Source organism: Sciurus carolinensis, chromosome 2 (genome assembly GCF_902686445.1).
Source record: "Sciurus carolinensis chromosome 2, mSciCar1.2, whole genome shotgun sequence".
NCBI classification, from domain to species: domain Eukaryota; kingdom Metazoa; phylum Chordata; class Mammalia; order Rodentia; family Sciuridae; genus Sciurus; species Sciurus carolinensis.
In genome coordinates, this window is record NC_062214.1 from 39,607,076 (window position 1) to 39,627,348 (window position 20,273).

Consider the following 20,273-nt stretch of genomic DNA (forward strand, 5'->3'; position numbering starts at 1 on the left):
ATAAGCTACCAATCAATAGGACACTCAGGGGTGGGCTGCCCAATTCTAGAAATCTGCAATGTTTTCAACATCTGTTATCCCATTTCCAAAGATGTTTCTTGCTCAAAGATTTCAGCGTCTAAGAAAGCACAGGGCAAAATTTGCCTAACTGTCCACCTGCCACATGTGTATCCTTTTCTTTTCTGTTTTTCTGACTCATGGTGATAATCCTCAGAATGGTTTTGTGATAAAATAACTATTCTAATACTAAATAGTGTCTTTTAAGACATCTATGTTTTGAAAGCAACTATTATTTATGTTGTAGTATTACAGGTTGAGTGTAGAATGATGTCTGTGCTTTGCATTATTTGCCATTTTAGGCATTCAGAGGCACTATCTATACCTTCTTTTTCCTATGTGATCAATAGGAAATAACAGTGTAAATCAATTCTGGGTAATAATGTAAATGGGCTCTTGAAGGCAATTCCCGCTGTGAAATAAGTAGTTAGCAGCGACACTAGCATTAACCACAGTGGGGGTAATCAGCCTTTGGATGTGTTTAATCAGAGTTATCAGCTAAGATTAAAAAGAGAGTCACTGTTGTGCAGGGATAATCATTTTCAGGATTTAAAAGATGAATATGTGAAGGTGTTCTCATAAATTAAAGCCATCAGAATGGCTTTGAGTAATTTAGTATGCTCTAAGGTCAGGAATAAGTAAACGGGAAAGGTTAATCTCAGGGCCACAATAGTTAATGCACAGAGATAGCAGAACACATTTATTGAAATTAGTGAATGCTGAGTTAAATGAAGATTTTCCTCCTTGTGCTAAGATGTTCATTGAGCTGCTACTAACATATGACTTTATTAAAAGTAGCCTACACAGAGCTTGTAAATGTATTGTCCAAACAATTAATTCCAAAGAATAAGTATTAGATTACTGTATGGCTTGATTATAGGTTTTTCCAGTTGTAAAAATTGATGGAACCAGTTCCATACTATAGATAATAAGATTAATTCTGTGTCTATACCATTAAATGTTAAGGTAGTAGATTGGTAGATGTTCTGAATCTGGATATTCTAATTGTTTAAGTTCTTCAATTTCTGAGCATGTCTTCCCTCATACATGATTATGTAGGAATAGTAATACTTGTCTCAGCAGAGTTTGTTATGGAATAACAAAGTTCCATATTAATATTAAGTGATTAATAGTAAAACTAGTGCTATGACTTATGGAGCTGATAGGAATTTTAATGATCACCTAATATGACTTTGATTTTATAGATAAGAAAACTGAGACCCAGAAAGATTATTTAAAATTCATAGGATCATGTGATGAGGGACAGGGCCAAGAGGAGAACCTGGGTATCTTGCCTCAAAGTGTAGTGACCTTTCTGCTAAAATTTACTGCAGTAAATTTTCTTTCAGTTTCTTGTTCATGCTGATCCTCACATAAGAGTATTGTGAGAATTTAATCATCTGTTAAGTAAGATGATGTGCATGAACATACTTTTGAGAAAATAGTTTCATATTTTATGTGGTACATTTTAGATGAGTTACATATAAATTATGGCCTCACGTGCTTTACTGGTAATGTTTTGAATATATACATTGGTGACAGTATCTGAGAATATATGGAAATCACAGATAGGAATTAATAAAAATGCTATGATATCTTCGAAACTCAGACATGTTCTTGCCTCTTTCCTGTATCTTGACCTCAGAGAAATGGGACAACTGAGAAATCATTTTGAGAGACTTCAGATGACAACTTTTATCAGTTTTAAAGATATGTCCACATATCTTTGATGCCTTTCCACTAGAGAGGTAGAGGTAAATTCTTCTTGCTCTGAACATGATCTGAACATAATGACTCCCTTCCAATGAACAAAATGTCCAAGTAATGGAAACTACTGAGATTAGTTTAAAAGATAGTGACTTCCATCTTGGGTGCCCTCTTTTTCTCACTCTTTGTCTCATATCACTCTATTGGATTCCTAAGATTGCCATAACAAGTTACTAAACTGGATGGATTGAAACAACAGAAATTTATTCTCTAAGGTTCTGGAGGCCAGAGATCTGAAATCAAGGTGTCAGCATAGCCACACTCCTCAAGTTTCTAGGGGAAAATGCCTCCTGGTGTCTTCCAGCTTCTAGTGGCTCCCAGTGTTTCTTGGCTTATGACAATGCAAATCTGATCATTGCTTCAGTCTTCACATAGTGTCTTCCCTATCTTTCTCTTATTTATTCTTCTCTGATATGACAACTTGTCATTGGATCTAGGATTCACTCTAAGAGGATCTCAAAGTTTTGAGATTCTTAATTTAATAACATCAACAAAGTTCCCTCCTTCCTTCCCCTCCATGCCCACCCCTTCTCTCTCTCTCTCTCTCTCTCTCTCTCTCTCTCTCTCTCTCTCTCTCTCTCTCTCTCTCTCTCTCTCCTCTCTTTCTCTTCCCCCAAATGAGTACACATTGATGGATTCTAGTGCTCAGGAAAGTGACATATCTTTCTGGAGTCACCATGCAATCCAGAACACATTATCTGGGTAAAGGAGGCAGACTTGAGAGGAAGACGAGCTAACATGTTGTAAGGGAGCTCAGGCAGCCTTGGGAGAGGCCCCTGTAGTGAGGAACTGAGGTCTGCCTGCAACAGTGTATGTAAGCATAGAGTGAATCTTCCAAAGTCAGCCCCAAACCACCTAAGTGAGCTTAGAAGCACATCCTGCAGTCTCAGTCAAGATTACAGATGTCTGAAGCCCCGACTGAGGGTTTGACTGCAACCTGATGAAACCCTGAGCTATAGCCATCCAACTAAGCTCCTCCCAAATCCTGACCTAAGGAAAATGAGAGGTAATAGCTGTTACTTAAAATTTTGGGCTATTTGTTATGGAGCAGTAGATAACTTACACAGAAATTATGTCCAAAAAGTTTATAAAGCAGCGTAATAAGCTTATTTGCAGAAGCATTGATATCAGTTAACTTTTTTTAGTGCATGACCTGCCTTGCTGAGGGGCAGGCCTAAAGGGGAAAGTGAAAGCAAAATAGAATTTGGGATAATGTTACACTTAATTATCTTAATATCAAGAAATGTATCCATACGCTTTTGCCATACCTTTATTATAAGGTATGTACTAGGTGGAAAACAGTTATGAATGTAAATCTCAGAGCATGTGGGAGAAACAAAGAGTCAAAGAACTCAAAGTCCTGCTTAGTAAAGAAGCATTGGAAGGTAAACAAGAGAGGCAGAAGCATACAACTGAGTATTAATTTGTACCTGCTATTCCTTAAGTGTTTTTAGTCTTTATACTTGCCACTCACATGCCTTTTACTGATGGGAATTATTTTCATTTGGTAGGGGATTATTTCGGCTTCTACCCTGTATTAATGCTACAAGCTAAGTGAAGCAGAGGTAGCTTTCTATTTACATTTGTAGCAGTGCCCTTCTAAATCTGTTTGCTGTACCAGGTGGTATGTTTCCCATTAGCTCCTTCATTTTTCAGAGCTACCTAAAGTTTGCTCCATTTCTAATGGCATGCTATTTGTGAAATCCCTATAATTTCCTAAGGCCTTCTAAAGCTTTTCTCTTCCTACCTGTGACATTTTGAGGAAAGATTTATTCCCTCTCTGTGTTTATTCTGCTTAGTGAAAATCATCAAAGACAGCCTTAACAGTATTTTTGCAAGCTCTCTTTCAAACTGTGTCTGTATTGCATTTGGAGTCCAGTTATCCATTTGAAGGTCTGTGGAGGGCAAAGGGCAATTGTGGAAATCCCTTCCCTTTATATATCCTCAAGTTTGCTTTCTTACATCATGGCACATCATGCCAAACTATTGTCTTTCCTTAACATGGCTGGTTGATCTTTGTCCATGCTTTAACATTAGCCATGTAATTTGTACAGTGTGTCACTTACATATATGTGACATTTTTCATGCATGCCATTCCCATTTTGCTGAGCTCAGGTATTTCCTATGGCCTTGTAATATGTTTTGTGACTATGAAATTCAAGAATTTTGTTCAGTGTGGGAAGCTGTTTGGGACAGCAGTCTGGAAGAATTTGGAAGTAGTTGATGCCATGGCGGGCTCTAGGATTCCCTGGGAGATCTGTTGGTATGTGTCCTGTAGGCACAGCCAGAAGGAAACTAGATACTATGCTGGATAGGTTGACAGGATTGGGCCTTCCTCCTTTATATGTTCAGGAAATTTCCTGCCCTTTCTTTAAATGAACAGATGTTACCCTGGTTATCTTCCTTCTAATAATATCCACTACCTGCATAAGTGGATGATGAGAAGAATGGTGAAAGATTGAGAAACCCCATATCAAAATGTATTCCTCTAAATAGTCAGCGCTCTGTACATACAATATCATGTAGTGAGGAGATCATTCCATGCAGCTATTCACATAGGACATAAAATTCAGAGAACTTCATGTCAGGTAAGTGTTAACATTTCCAACTTTTCCTTAAATTCTTTGTTGTCTGCAAAGAACATTTATCAACCTGCCAAATGAACTGGTTGTCATGGGCACCAAACCTGTTACTTCAAACACATTAATACTGCACTCCAAGAAACGTCCTATTGTGTATACCTCTTTTGAGATAAATCATCATAGTCTTTTCTCCTCTTACTCACATTTTTCTCCTTTCATTTCATTCAGAAATATGAGATCATTATTTTACAGACTGTGAGAGGTTTCTATTGTTAATCATGGTAAATTAGCAACTTTTTATTTGTCCTCAAAGGATAGACCTTTGGGAATAGTATGCTTTTGGTAAGAATGTCACAATTACAATATTTTAATGCTAGAAAGAAATCTAGAAATGACTCTTAGCAACCGAGGCCAGATTCTTCCATTAAGAAATAGGCAAGGACTTTTATCTTGATTGAGACTGTATATTTTGCATCTCATTGCCTCTTTGGTACATACTTGGTAAAGTTTAATTGGTTCAACAAGCACTGATTGGTTCCCTAGTATGTGCCATGTGCTTGGTTTATCTTTTGGGAAAGAATATTGTTCAAAACAGACAGGAGCCTGTTCAATTGTTCAATTGTTCATGGTGCCAGGCTTGGTGGAGCATGCCCATAGTCCCAGCAGCTCAGGAAACTGAGGCAGGAGGATTGGGAGTTCAAAGCCAACCCCTGCAAAAGCGAGGCACTAAGCAACTCAGTGAGACCCTGTCTTTAAATAAAATACAAAATAGAGCTGGAGATGTGGCTCAGTGATCGAGTGCCCCTGTATCCCCCTCCCCTGCAAAAAAAAATCTACATCGTCAGATTTTTAGTCTGTGGTTCTTTTCCATGGAGATTTTGTTTGGAGGCTCTTACACTGAAAAGATATCGCAGTGTTTAATAGATATTCTTCCACTTCATAATGTTCTTTTCATTGATATTTATGCTGTATAAAATGTACTTTGGGACCTAACATGGACTTTGGGACCTAACATTCTGGGCTCAAATTCAGACTCTGGATTTGGGCAAGTTATTTAACTTCTTTTGGCCTCCATTTTCCCATGTGGAAATGGGGATGAGAGTTTCCTTGCCTTCACATGGGTGTTGTGGATTTCACGGGTTAAAGTGTGTGTAGTGCTCAGCTCTGCCTGACTCCAGGTAAAAGCTATAAAATGTTAGTTGTTTCTTCAGTAAGCTTACCCTGACACTTTTATCTAAAATGTTACCCATCACTCTACCTTTTGGCCCTGCTTTAGTTGACATCACAGCCCACAGCCATCAGAGGATTTTTTTGGTTGTTTTTGTTTTATGTGGGAGGGTGTTTTATTGTTGTTGTTAAACAGTTGTCTCTTCCACTAGAATGTAATCTTTATGAAAGCAAGTGTTTACTGTTATATCTTCATATCCTAAGGAAATATTGAAAACCATTTATGAATGAACAAATGTGTGTGTGTAGGAAACTTTAATTATTTATATTATTTTTTACATGAAATGTTAGAAATTTCTTTATTATTATTTTTATTAAGCATCAGCTTAATACTGCAGAAAATTTCAAATTACTCTTCACCAACTCACCCCCCACACCCCATCCCCAAGAATTCTTGATCAAGAACTTTTCAAGTAAATACATGTTCTCTTTTCTCTTCTATATAAAACTTTATGAAATAAAGAAAAAGGATTGTATACATCTTGCTGTAAAATGCTGTCCAAGGCACTTGGGACAGTGGCTGCCCAGGCTCCCTTCACTGCCTGAAGGACTCTTGTTCATGAACTGTCTCTTCACAAAGCAAGTCCACCACTTGCCGGGTTTATCATTCTGAGGATCAAAATCTTTCTCACAAAGTCTCAGTCCAGTCTCTTGCCTTAGCTGCTGTAGGTAGGCTCACATGACTTCATCTTCCTGTCTGTTTGCAGGTTTGGCATAAATTGCATTAAGTGGAAAACCAGGCTCTCCAGGAATGAGAACATTAGTGATTCCCAGGGTATACGTTTCTTTCTCAGCTTGGCTTTTGGAATTGCACTTTTGGAGTTTCTTTTGACACTCAGAAATGTAGAAGGTGATATATATCAAGGTCCTATCAGTTTCATTCCTAATTTCATAGTTTTTGAAGAAGACATTGGCCTTGACGTAATAGTTGACTTTTGTATCAGTATCTTTTGTCTCTCTAGGGGCAGGTCCTATGAACTGACTTCTGACAGGTAACCCGGCCGTGTTTCCAATGAGTTTGGTGTCGGGGTCCATGAGAGAAGAGTGATAAGCTGGCATCTTGGTGGTGCCGGTGTTTCGACCCAGAAGGGCAGGACCTGGTTAAAGAGCAGCACTTCCGGTCTGGGGACCAGGTCGGAGTAGGCAGACTATTTATATTATTGGCAGAGTTACTTAAAGAACTCACCTAAGCGTGCATGTTTGGTTACCTACTCTGTTCATTTGGTTCTTTCAGTAACTTCACTAGTAATTACAAATAAGTCAGGAAAAATAGCATCAATATATGGGAAGGTCAAGTCCATATTTGACATTTGTCATATCTACTAAGAATGTTTCAGGCATACTGCATATCTTCACAACCTTATCCTACTTTTCAGCTCCCTACAGTTTAAGCAGTAGTGTCCGGCTGAAATAAAGCAAGAAAGAAGGTTTAAGGCACTTCAGTGACTTGGGAAACATGCTCCGACCTCCCTAACCAAAGCCAATGGACTGATAATGAGGTCCTTTCCTTTAGGTAGTCTGTGTTCAAAGATGATTTCTAAGGTCACTTTATTGTTAAGCATCATTGAAATACAGTGCTAATTTTATGAGTTTGAAATGTGTTACAACAGTCCTTTCTGATGGAGATTTCTCGTGCAAGTTCTTACAAAATGTCATAAATGTGTGAGAAAATATTCATGCTTGTTTCCTTTGTATTCAAACTTTCAGACTTTATGAGACATAATAAAGTTTTATAATTCGTTGTTTACAAATAGCAGCCACATCAATGTTTATAGCAGCTCAATTCACAATAGCTAGATTGTGGAATCAACCTAGATGCTCTTCAACAGATGAATGGATAAAGAAACTGTGGTATATATATACAATGGAATATTATTCAGCCATAAAGAATAATAATATTATGGCATTTGCAAATAAATGGATGGAATTGGAGAATATCATGCTAAGTGAAATAAGCCAATCCCAAAAAAAAACAAAGGCCGAATGTTTTCCCTGATAAGTGGAGAATGATATATAATGGGGGTGGGGGAGCGGGGAGTGAGAGAAGAATGGAGGAACTTTAGATTATGAGGAAGGAAATGAGAGGGAGAGGGTTATGAAAAATGGTGGGATGAGAAAGATATTGTTACCCTATGTAAATGTATGATTACACGAATGGTATGAATCTACATCATGCACAACCATAGAAATGAAATGATGTGCCCCATTTGTGTACAATGAATCAAAATGCAGTCTGTAAAAAATAGAAAAATAAATAAATAATTAAAACAAAACAAAACAAATAGCAATCTAGGGTCCTTGCGGCATCATGAGAAATCTATTATTTTATGTCAGAACAAGCTAGGCCATTTCTACTTTTGTAGACCCCTTCCCAAAGTTATTTGATATTTGGGGGCAGAAAATAAAATAGCATGATAGTCAGGTGAGAGCATATTAATTTGACAGAGATAGAATTTTCTTTTTTTTTTATAAGGAAGACAATCTCACAAACTTGAACTTTGTGCATAATTATTCTTAATTATATAGGCTAAGTAGGTATCCCCATATATACATGAAAACTAATTTCTATAAGTATTCAATTTCATCACATAACTTGAAATCTAGAAGTTGATATTAATGTCTCCTTTTATTGAAAGAGTTGGATGAGTATTCATTGAGAGATGAGCTTTAACTATGGTGTGTATGTGTGCAATATATACATATACACACTATAGTTAAAAACAAACTTATGTTTAGCATCTTCTGATAATGAAAGAGTACTGGATGTTATATTTTTAAAATTGCATTAAATTTCGTGACATAAACTGAATTTAATAAAAGTGTTTCAAAAATGTAAATGATGGAGGTTTTAAACCATAATTTAATATCTAACAAAGTGAAACAAAAGTTCCTTTTGTGAAAGTGAATATCACTTAACTAATTATATTTGGACATAGATGAGTAAGCTCATTCTTTCACCATTAAAGCATGAGTGTGAGGGACAGGGCAGGTAGATAGGCAAAATCTTTGCTACTTTGTGGGGAAAAGGGATTTCATGATATGTGCATTTATTTAATGTCACTCCAGCTGCTTGTTGTACAAAATCCAATAGTAGAACTAAGTTGCTTACAGTAGTAAAATACATTTTCCTGTGTGGATATTGGTACTTTTTGATGTATGCTGATTTGGACTCTAACATAGTTATAATCTACATATCAAACGTGTACACTTAACTTTCAGAATAGAAACTGGCACTGCTGGGACCATAGAAGCGAGCTGGCTTGCCAAAGTAATCTCTTCTTCTTCCTCTTAGAAAAAGGGCTTATGGTTGACAGCCTAGAATCTGCTATCTTGAACTTTTGGAGTGGACTTTCTAATTAATAAAAATAGATTGTGTAGCAAGGCAAAACTTTGAGATACTCAACTTACTTTCCTCCCCTCTACAAGAGATCATTTGTGGTCATGATGCTTACTTCTTAAAAGAGGAACAGAAAATGTGCTAAAACATGATATATAAAAATGTACAAAATAAAAGTGGGAATCAGTATTCTCGTATTTATATTTACCTTTAAATGAACACAAATAAAGGTTTCTTCCTTTTTTTTTTTTTTGTGGTGCTGGGGATTGAACCCAGGGCCTTATGCATGTGAGGCAAGCAATCTACCAATTGAGCTATATCCCCAGGTCTAAAGATTTCTTTATCCATATAGGACTCAGATTTCTTTCATTCCTGTTGTATTATTTTATGTCATTAATATGTATATATATTCTGTAGGTACTTTCCTCCTATATCTTATAATTCAAATACATGCTTTACATATCACTCACTTTCTTTTTCATTCTATCTCGACTAGGCTGTTTGAGGTCTTACATGTTCTTACTCCTAAAAACATGTTTCTGGACTCTATTGATAACTCTGTCCTTCAAATTTGCCTCATAGGTGTTACCACTTGATTGAAAAGTCCTCTTAGTAATCCAGTAATTAAATCCTTCTAGCTGGGACCCAAGAGAAATCCCTTGTGCTGAATTGCACTGCACAGTAAATGACATTATAATGAGATTTTAACTTATTAAATGAATGAATAGGAACTTTGCTGTTGCAATTCATTAGTACTTTGTGCTGTAAAGCAGGACTTGGTGCTACAGATGAGAGCCCATGCAATCTTCTCTTCTTATGACTAATTATCATATCAGTGTATCAAAGGTAGTTTGACTAAAAAGAGAAATACTCTTGTATAGAAGACTCAGAAAGTCCAGCTAAGTTTGTGATGATTTCCACATGAGCTCTCTGTGTGGCAGGCACTGTTCTAGATTTCTTCTGCAATATATAGTTCCTTTTAATTCTCAAAGCAACCCTGTGTGGTAGGTACTGCTACATTCAAGAAAAATCAGGCACAGAGGTTAAATAACTTCCCTGAGATCACACAGTTTGTAAATGTAGAGAATTCAAACTTGAGTAGCTCTTTTCAAGATCTCTGCACTTGTAAGCAAGATTTTTATCCCATCCTTAGTCGTGAACATGAAGATTTGCAAATATGTGAACTGATTTCATTGATACCATTTCTCTGTTGGCTTTCTTTCCCTTTTCTATGAAAATTGATACTACTTAGAATATCATATTCAACCTAAAAGGACCCTCATAAAAGTATTTCAAAAAACAGCAAATACTCATGCATTAGTCACTAAGAATTTTTAAAATATTGAAATTTTGGCCTTTTGATTTTCATTCTTTTTTATATAAAAGAACAAGTTGTTTCTCACAATGTTCTATTCCACAACCCCTTTTTTTTCCTCTTTCCACCCTTTTCCCTATCCTAAGAGCTGGATATGGTCTTATACCTTCTATATCATGTTTCTACCAAAGAAATAGAAATATCCATTAACCATGTACACTGGTTTTATGTACAAAAGACCTCATGTAGTGTAGATTACACTGTTGCTTTGCCTTTTCATTTGATATATTTTTGAAACCACTCCATCGTGATCTAACTATAATTCATTCTTACCTACTATAGTTAATTCTGTCTTCTAGATATGTCATATTTTATTCATTTTTATATCAAGAAGTGCTTAGCTATTTCCAATTGTGTCCCGTTACAAGTAGTGTTGAAATGAACATTTTTTGGTACAGATTGTCTTACACATGTGTGCCTCCTGGAGTGAGGTCGATGGTTGGGAGGGGCTGTGCAATAAAATAGAACATTAGACATTCAGAGTGGGCTTTCTAATTAGTAAAAATAGGTTCTGTGGCATGGCAAACTGTTGAGATACCTGACTCATCTTTCTGGGACAAGTAAGATAAGATGGGAAATGGGATATCAGGACTATTTTTGAGAATTAAATTTTTAAAAGAGTAACAACCTTTACCATGAATTTGAAAAATAGTGATAAATTCTGCTAACAGATAATTCAAGCCTATGCTTTATGAAGTCCCTATAAACAAGTGTGTGGTTTAATAAACTCAACTCTGAGTGAAGAGTTAAGTCTCATTATCCCTCAACTGCTGCCCTGCTGCCTCTGAAGATAGTGTCTATTCTTAATTCCAGACATTTGGTTTTGGGGGGGAGATTTGACTTATCATTGCCTATTCCTGACTCTATAAACACCCTACTTCTCTTGCTTCTTTGGTGGAATAATTATTCATCAAGAGGCCTTCAGAATTTTCAAGAGGCACCAGGCTCCAGTTACCTGCAGGTGGTAATAACAATAGCCCTATATATATATATATGGTCCCATCCATTCTCCTGTCTCACTTCTCCACTTTTGGCCTTGGTTTCCCAAGGTCACCTGAGTTTCCTGTGTCAAGATCTGTTTTCTGAGGAATCCCAAACATAGAGATTGTTATGATTTAGATGTGGTGTTCCCCTAAAGCTCACCTATGAGATAATGCAAGAAAGTTTGGAGGAGAAATGATCAAATTTTAGACTTAACCTAATTAGTGGATTAATCCCCTGATAGGGCTTAACTGAGTGGTAACTAAAGTGGTAGGGAGTGACTGGAGGAGGTGGAAATCAGGGTGTGGTTTGAGGGTATATATTTGTAGTTGGCAAGTGGAGACCTCTCTCTGCTTTCTGATTACCATAAGAGCTGCTTCCCTCTGCCACACTCTTCCACCATGATGTTCTGCCTCACCTCAAGCCCCCCAAAATGGAGCCTGCTGTCTGTGTATTGAAACCTTGGAAACTGTGAGCCCCCAAATAAACTTTTTCTCCTCTACAGTTGTGTTGGTTGGGTCATTAAATCACAGCAGCAAAAAAATTGACTAAAACAGATCAACCTGATTTAAGTCCCGGCTGTTCTACCTCTAGCTCTTCCTGACCTGCTCACACTCAAAGCACATGGAAATGCTCTGAGGGCTTGCAATATTTGTCATGTGAATCAATAGGGCAAGGCTGCAATGACTTTCTCCCTCTCTGCCCCACCCCCTCTCTGCCCCAACACCCTCTCTGCCCAACCTCTTCCCCCACTTTTTTTTGGAGGGGATTTAAACAGCTAATACTTATTTCTCACAACTCTGGAAGCTAGGAATCTATTTGAGGTCTGGTAGAAATAGCATTCTTTTGAGGGTCTGCATTGTAGATGACCATTTCACTGTAACCTCTTTAACATCATTCTCTCTTTTAAACGAAACACACACACACACACACACACACACACACACACACACACACACATCTGTGTATATATGAAATACAACATATGATTCATATAAATAATGGTAAAGCAAATTAATATCCATATGTGACACAATAATCCTTTTTATTTATTTTGTGGCAAGAGCAGATAAAATGTATTTATCTGGCAAAAATCCTGAATACAACATTATTGACTGTATTTCTCATATTGTACATTAGATCCTTAGATTTGTTCATTCTTCGTATCTGCTGCATTGCATCCTTTGACCTATATTTCCCCATTTCTCCCCCTACATTAGCGATTTTCCTTTTGTATACCTCCTTCTCCCAAGCATAAACTCTAAAAGCCAGAAATCTTAAAACTTACTTTTATTTTTAATGCCCCTCAGTGACCCTCATGGAACTAATGCAGAATGTGTACATGTAGTAAATAACCATTGAATAGCCAAGAAGAATAAATTATGACTGAATGAATAATTTTGTTTTAATAAGTTCATACTGATTGAGTGGATGCCAGCCTTCTCTCTTGGATTTCTCTGCCATTTAAATAATTTTACACTAGGCTTCTGGTTTTTGATGACCTCTTATAGGCCCGAAGTCAGGTTACAGATTGGGGGTTGTGCTGGGGGTAATATCAAGATATACTCTCATTCTAGCCAAACTTTCAGAACAATTCTGATAAATTGGCAAAAACAACTGGGAATAAAAATGTGTTGTAGTAGCTATTAGAATTTTTATCTGATGCCTTTAAAAACAAAGCTATGGATCTATTTAAAATTACAGTTATTGTCATGATCTTATGAAGTTAAAAACAAACTCAAATATTAATGATTATAAATGTTCTGCCTCAATTATTTTTACCACTTCTCCTCCTATAAGCTGGGATTTCCTTCTTCCCTCTTTTTCTTCTTCCCTTCCTCAGACTCATCCCGACTGAAAGAGCATTTTAAAATTCTGTGACCTTTTATATTTTCCCATTTTATGTTGGTTCAATATTTCATGTGGTTAAAAATTGGTAGAAGAATTCAAATGAGTGAAATTGACAGTTTATGGTTTGTTTAACCAGTGAATGACTGCTTCTGAATATGAATGCTTTGGTTTTTGAATATGAATGTTTTAGTTTTGAATATGAATGTTTTAGTTTTTACATTTTTTTTAATCTCCTATGGCCTCTTACTTCTCTTCAGACGGTGAAGCATTTTATTAATTATTTGTTTCAACCTGTTTACTGACTACTGTTCTTGTAAAATATGTTCTAAAAATCTTAATTCCTAGATTAGTTCTTATGCTGTTCACAACCTGGCTGGGCAGATGAGGCCTTTCCTCCTTCTCTGCTTGATTCTTCCTGAATTGACTTCATCACTGTCCCCCAGGTGACTCCATAGTTCATCACAGTTGTCTCTGCTTGTTGGCAGAAAGCAAACAGCACAGAACACAATTGCAGAAAGTGTCCTCTGTCAATGCAACCCCCATTCTAATTTTAACTTATTTGGTGCTAATGTGAAAAAGCTGTTTGCCTGAAATATGGTGAATAAATAAATAATATCCTGCATATGGAGTTCATAAAATAGGATGCAGAAATCTAGAAGCTAAGATTTTAGATGCAAGGCACCAATTCTTTCCTTCCTTTTTCTTTTTTCCTCTCAATCTTCTTTCTCCTTACTGAGCAGGTTGGTGAGGTTCACAAAGGTGAAAGACTAGAATACCAGATATTATAAAATTGTTTACTCCTCTCCGTTTGAAATGTGTGGCATTGATTGTAGAATTGAGCATAGTTCCATCATCTCCGAAGAGTCCGGGATGGCAGCCATAGAGAGTTTCCTGCCCATTGCTGCATCCAGAAAGCTTTGTGGAAAAAGTTTGATAGTATAGGATGTGTGTGTATTTGTAATAGGTAAAATATGTATGAGCATAGGGTATAAGACATGAGGATAGGGGTGACAAGGAGCCAGCCATTTATCCAGGTGACCCACAGTAGCAGGCTCCAAATAATTCTAAGTCATGCTGGTTCTAAATATGAACCAATTTAAATAGGATACTTTATTTTTCACATATATATTAATGCTAATATTTCCATTGAAGAGCCTTAGTTTTCTTTCTGAAGGTATAAATAAGGGCAGGGTCTGTGTTTCTATGAGGTAGAGAAAAGTCATACTGTCTTGCTTCCTTAGAGAATGAAATATACCATAACCTTGATTTTCATTTTTTATTGTAGCTACAGGATTGTAGAGTTTGTTTTTTCTTTGAGGTTTACTTACTGTAGTTACAAAGGCGGTTGAAAATTTCCTGGGTACCTACTTTGGGAGTGTCAAGTTCAGATGCAGCAAGATTAATTTTTATTTTTGATTGGAACCTTATAACCAAATCACAAATACCTATATAAGATAGAGAAGATCTACCTTATAGTAATGCCAATAATTTTTGAATTACTAAAACTCCTGTTATTTCTAGCAGTTTTCCATATATGTAGACAATATACTTCAGGGTTAAGAACACTAGATTTGGAACCTGTGATTTAATACTGGTCTCTTCAATTTAACCATAACTGTATGTGCTTAGAAAATTACTGAGCTCTAAATCTGTATCCTCATCTATAAAAGAGTTATATGATAGTCATTAACTCTGGATTGTCATAAGAATTAAATGAGATGATGTGTACAACACTTAGTGCCTATCAAGTTTTAGGTATTGTGCTATCAGTATTAAGTAGTAATAGCATTTCCACCTCCTTCCTATTCATTATGACAGTTAATCTTCCTGATAACCTTTTATTATATATTGGTGTAGAGAGACTTTTCTGTAAAGAGCCAGACAGTAAAGTATGTTCAGCTTTGTTAGTCTTATTTGGTAGCATGACACCAGCCAGGTAATATAACAAGAGTAGGTATATCTGTTTTATTTTTGTTTGTTTTTTTGTTTCATGGTGCTGGGTATTGAACCCAGAGCCTTGGGCATGTGAGGCAAGCACTCTGCCAACTGAGCTATATCTCAAACCCTGAATGAGTGTATCTGTATTCTAATGAAACTTTCCTTATAAATAAAAGCGATAAGCAGGATTTAAAATTGACTAATTCCTGGAAACTATTTGCTATTAATAAGAATAGGGAAGGATTGGTTGAGAGATCGATCACTTGTGAGCCCAGTGTTAATTAGGGATATAAGTTAAAATAGTATCCATTGTTCTCTAATTTAAGTTCAGGGCTTTTCTTCAGAACCATTTATGATGGTCATTTCTTTCTTATCTAGTGATCATCATTAGTGTCTGGGTTTGGACTTGTTTGCATTGTTAGTTAGTGTGGGGTGATGGGCCCATTCCCTACACTTTATGTCCAAGACTTTAAGTATGAAGACAATTTTCTGGCTAACATGCATTTTGGGCATAAGAAGGAATGAACAAAAGCATATGCCTGTGTTAACTCTAACCGAGAATTAGAAATGTAACACCTCAAAGCATTTCTCTACAGGCTTAATAATGTGTGTGTGTGTGTGTGTGTGTGTGTGTGTGTGTGTGTGCGCGCGCGCACACACTTTCCTTCTTTCTTTCTTTTGTGAAAGCTAATTTGGGAGACATTGATCAAAATCTTGGTATTTTAGTTGTAGAAGACATCTTTAGGGAGGGAGGGCATAAAGTCTGTGGATGCAAGTATTTTACACATGCATCTAGAATAAACACATTCTCACACACACAGAAACACCCACTCTTTCTCACACACACCCACACATAAAGTAAAGAAAATGTTTGGATGTCTAAAAGTAGATGTTATGCACTAAATTTTCAGACTTTACTCTTTAGTGGTTTCCTCAAACATCAATGTCCAACATACATCCTAATCCAAAATACATGTATTTAGATTCCAGTTCAATGGGTTTGACATTAAATTTCTCACCACAAATTAGAAGCAGTAAATACAGAAATGGGTATTGCTAGTAAAGAATGCCTGGCTGCATTCTGTAAGAGATGACATCTGACCCTTGAACATCATGTAGCTAAAAAACTGCATAATTATTTCATGTTACCATGTTGAATAAGTTATTAAGATAATATTAACTTATCTACCTTAGACTATTTTTTAATTTTTTTTATTTGTTCTCTTTAGTTATATATGACAGTATAATATATTTTGATGTATTTATACAAACATGGAATATATCTTATTCTAAATAGGGTCCCAGTCTTGTGGATGTACATGATATTGAGATTCACTGTGCTGCGTTCACATATGTACATAGGAAAGTTATTTCAGATTCTTGCCATTAATTATTTAAACACAAATACATGTAAAATATTTTTGGGTCATGTTTTAAATTACAAGTTTTGATCATTAATTTATAACATTGAATTTTCTGAAAAATTCATTCAAGTCTAACATCCCTTTCTGATTTGGATAAATGTGGGGTTTCCACATGTTCATCAATATGTTAGTGTCTAAAATTCATCTTTTAATAATAAAAATATTAATTTTATATTTTCAAACATATTTCCTAATTGATTAGCTATATTTTTATGTCTTCACATAGAACAGAACTATTTCTTTAGTCATTTGAGTGATAACAGATCTAATATGAAAGAAACGGTATAATGCAACTCTAGAGACAGCAACACTCAAAAGATAATTCACAACTTGATGAGGCAAAGTACCTTGAATACCTCTGAGAATGAGGAAATAGGTGATGTTTGGCCTTGAGTGGTTAAATCAGAACCTTCTGATATATATTCTTGACAAGAATTGATATCATAATCAATAGGAAAACAGAGCATGTATCTACAGCAGGTGATAAAGTCCTGCCCATCTGAAGATTGTACTCTTGTTTTATCTCTTCAGTCTTGGGCTGATGACAGGCAACAAACATTCAATAAGTTCCTTTAACTGGATTTTCAAGATGTTCAATGCTTTCAGTCATTTTAAGAAGTAAAAGAGAAGGGTACAGTAAATATTTGGTATACCACTCTATCTTGTATAATGAAGAAAAAAGATAAGCTTAGGACTTGTTGTCACATATGTAGAATTCCCCAAATAGTCATTGCTTCAATAAATACTCAAAGAAGAGTTTCAGATTTTTCCATGTTGTGTATTGAGTGTGCCTTTGGGGAAAATTTGAAAGTTAAGGTATCTTCTTAACATGATTCAATAGAGCTCATTTGGTATCTTGGGTTTTGTATGTTCCCTCATTGCCTTTTTGTGCTCTTTTTGATCATACGATGCACTCATAGTTTTATGTTTTTGATTTTCAATTTTACTTCCTTTATCTACTCATTCTTACTGGCCAATATTTTTAAATTGTTCTGAACAAACAAATTCAACTGAACTTGGTCAAGGTTTTTGCTAATTGGAATCCACTTTCCTCCTTCACATGTAAGCATACAATTATTTCTAAAAGTGGATTGCACAGGTATCTCACCTAAGGGTTCATATTCTCACTGCTGATCTGAGGGGATTGTGTACTTCCATGTTCATAGTGGAGAGACTTTCTACCAAGAGTATTAGAGTTAAAACTGAAAGGCGGCATGTGATCATTTTCATCTTTTTTTTGCATTATATGAAAGCTTAGTGCTAACTTGTAAATTCAAGCTGAGACTTGTTGGTACTCTAAGGATTGAGAGAGTTGCTCAGATTTCTCTGGAGTCAGTCATGAATATCTCCACTGCCACCCCAGATATTTTGTTCAGAATAGACAGCCATCCTTGATTTATTAGAGTCTCTTGCTAAAGCATAATGACAACTCCCAGAAAATCCTTTTGAAGTTAATTTCAGCTTCTTTTACATTGAAGGAAAAGAGGAATAAATCATGTCTTCATCTTTGTTCTGTAGTTCTTCAGGAATCATTTTCAATGTTGTTGAAGAAGTTGGAAACATCCAAGTTAATCATTACATCATATAGATTTGGCAAAAGCAGAGTGTATAAATTATTAGTCGTGTTCAAGAAATTCACTTTTCTTAAAGCATTGAATTGTTATTAATCCCAAAGACTAGGTGGTTGTTTATATATTCCCAAAGACTTTAAACATAAAATTAACCTTCCTGTTACCAGTGGGATTCACATTCATCATATGGTTTCTTTGTTTCCTTTTCAGAACTGACCTGATCTTTCTCTAAAAGATCAGAGAACTAAGTGGGTACCATCCCTTCAACTCCACCCTCTGGCAGCTCTTTTCTCATAACTCTTCTGACTTTCCCCCTGAAGTATTTCCAACTGACTTACAGAACGGTTGTATTGTTCTTTTGCCCAAATCCCAAGCATTCCCTGGAGAGCTGTTTTCACTTTCTGTAGAGCACTTACAGTTTATCTCTGTAAGAGAACGATTTTGAGTTTGGCACTTTGTCTATTTATTTTTCGTTCTAATAGGAATTGCGTTGGAGCTAGCTAAGCCACTGTTAGTCGATTCCTTAAGTGCTGCCCAGATATCTTCTATCTGTATGAAACACTTTCTCATGTCAGAGGTTTAATGAAACTAGAGAACAAAACTCTTTTAAAAATAATGTATAATGAAAAACTCAAATTCAGGCTAATTTCACACACAATCTTTTCAAGGTTGGGTCAATTTATGTCAATTTTTAGTTGTGTTTGTGTGTGTTTTTTTTTTTTTTTTAATATTTCCCTAGGTTAGAGTCACATACATATTTAGTTCATTCCTATACTTCTGTACAGAATTTTTTTAAATAAGAAATTTATGGCCCAATGCCAGTGATACATAAAAAATTAGTTTGCATTATGAAAAATGAATAAGGAATATAACAACCAATGTGGACTTTGTGCCAGAATCTTGGTAAGCAGCCACATAGCAGTGCCTGCTTGTTTTCATGTGACATAAAATAATACACATCTAAAAAGTGATTGATACCGAGAGTTGGACCTGGCCGTCATTCCTCTTCTGTTTATTATAATTCCTGAAACATTGCAAATGCCCTGCATACCTACAGTTCTTAAGGGAATGGTCATTGTTGGGACACTTAGAGAAGCTAGTGTCAATGGGGCCACTGTTGTTTTGGCTATTTTACTACACCTCTTGTATCCAAACATTTCAAATAAACATTACATGATGCCTTCAGACTTAGAACTGACTGGAATATATTTTAATGAGAAAGGTCAACCTTTTTTGTTTCTTGGGCATTCAGAGACTTTTTGTAAGCTTGAATTGCTGGTATCTCCTAATCTTTCAACTATTTTTTTTTTTTTTTTAATGTCTAGTCTCACTCAGACTGTTGGAATGAGAATATAATAGGGGGATTAATGGCTTGGTTCAGAAATGTTTGCTTATCAGACAATAGGAAGGACATTTGATAGAAATTCTTACCCTTCCTGTTTACATTCAGTAGGATAACCTGTATATTGAAAAGGTTATCAATACTCGTTCTTTTTCATTTTAAGTTTTTATTGTTTGACGATCATCAAAATAAGAAGAGGATGAAAGGAGATTCAAAAAGAATTAGATAATAAATTTGAGAAATCGGTGTAGTCAGAAACTACAACTAAAGGAAGGATTAAAGGCCTGGGTGTTTGAGTGTGTTTCAGTATGCGCGTGAAAATATATGTGTTTAGGGTGGAGGCAGGAGAGGAGTTGAGGAGAAAGTACTGGCTTATTTTTTTTTTTTTAATACCAATAAAATGTAGCTTGCTGGATGGTTTCTCAGACTTGTATTATATCTTTACATACAGTCTTGTGAGTAGATACAACTTTTGCCATTTTTCACATGAGTGAGATCATAGAATTTTAGAGAATTAAAAACTGGATCAAGATCTCTTTGAATATAGTAGTTGAGCCAGGATTTGAATACAGATCTGGTTTTGTAGGTTTCTTTTCTTTTCTTTTTGTTTGTTTGTTTTTGTTTTTTTTTTTTTTTTTTTGTAATATAAAACCTTTTTCCTTTGGCAAATCCAGACTTATCACTGAAGATTCATATTTGATATTACTTGGGGAATTTTGCCACTTGATATATGTTACACCATGAATTTTATAACTGGTTAAATAAATTATATCAAGTTTTTCAAAACTCCTTCCTACTGACATGGGTAAAGTCAGGCTAAT

The 20,273-nt window shown here is 35.8% G+C and overlaps 1 protein-coding gene and 1 pseudogene across 3 annotated transcripts in view; one reads left to right on the forward strand and one right to left on the reverse strand.

Annotated features, from left to right (window-relative positions):
* Positions 1-20,273, forward strand: part of Macrod2 (mono-ADP ribosylhydrolase 2) — a 2,075,735-nt gene that overhangs the window by 742,156 nt on the left and 1,313,306 nt on the right. The gene's annotated exons all lie outside the window — the stretch shown is intronic.
* On the reverse strand, positions 6,084-6,692 carry LOC124972859 (actin-related protein 2/3 complex subunit 3-like; annotated as a pseudogene).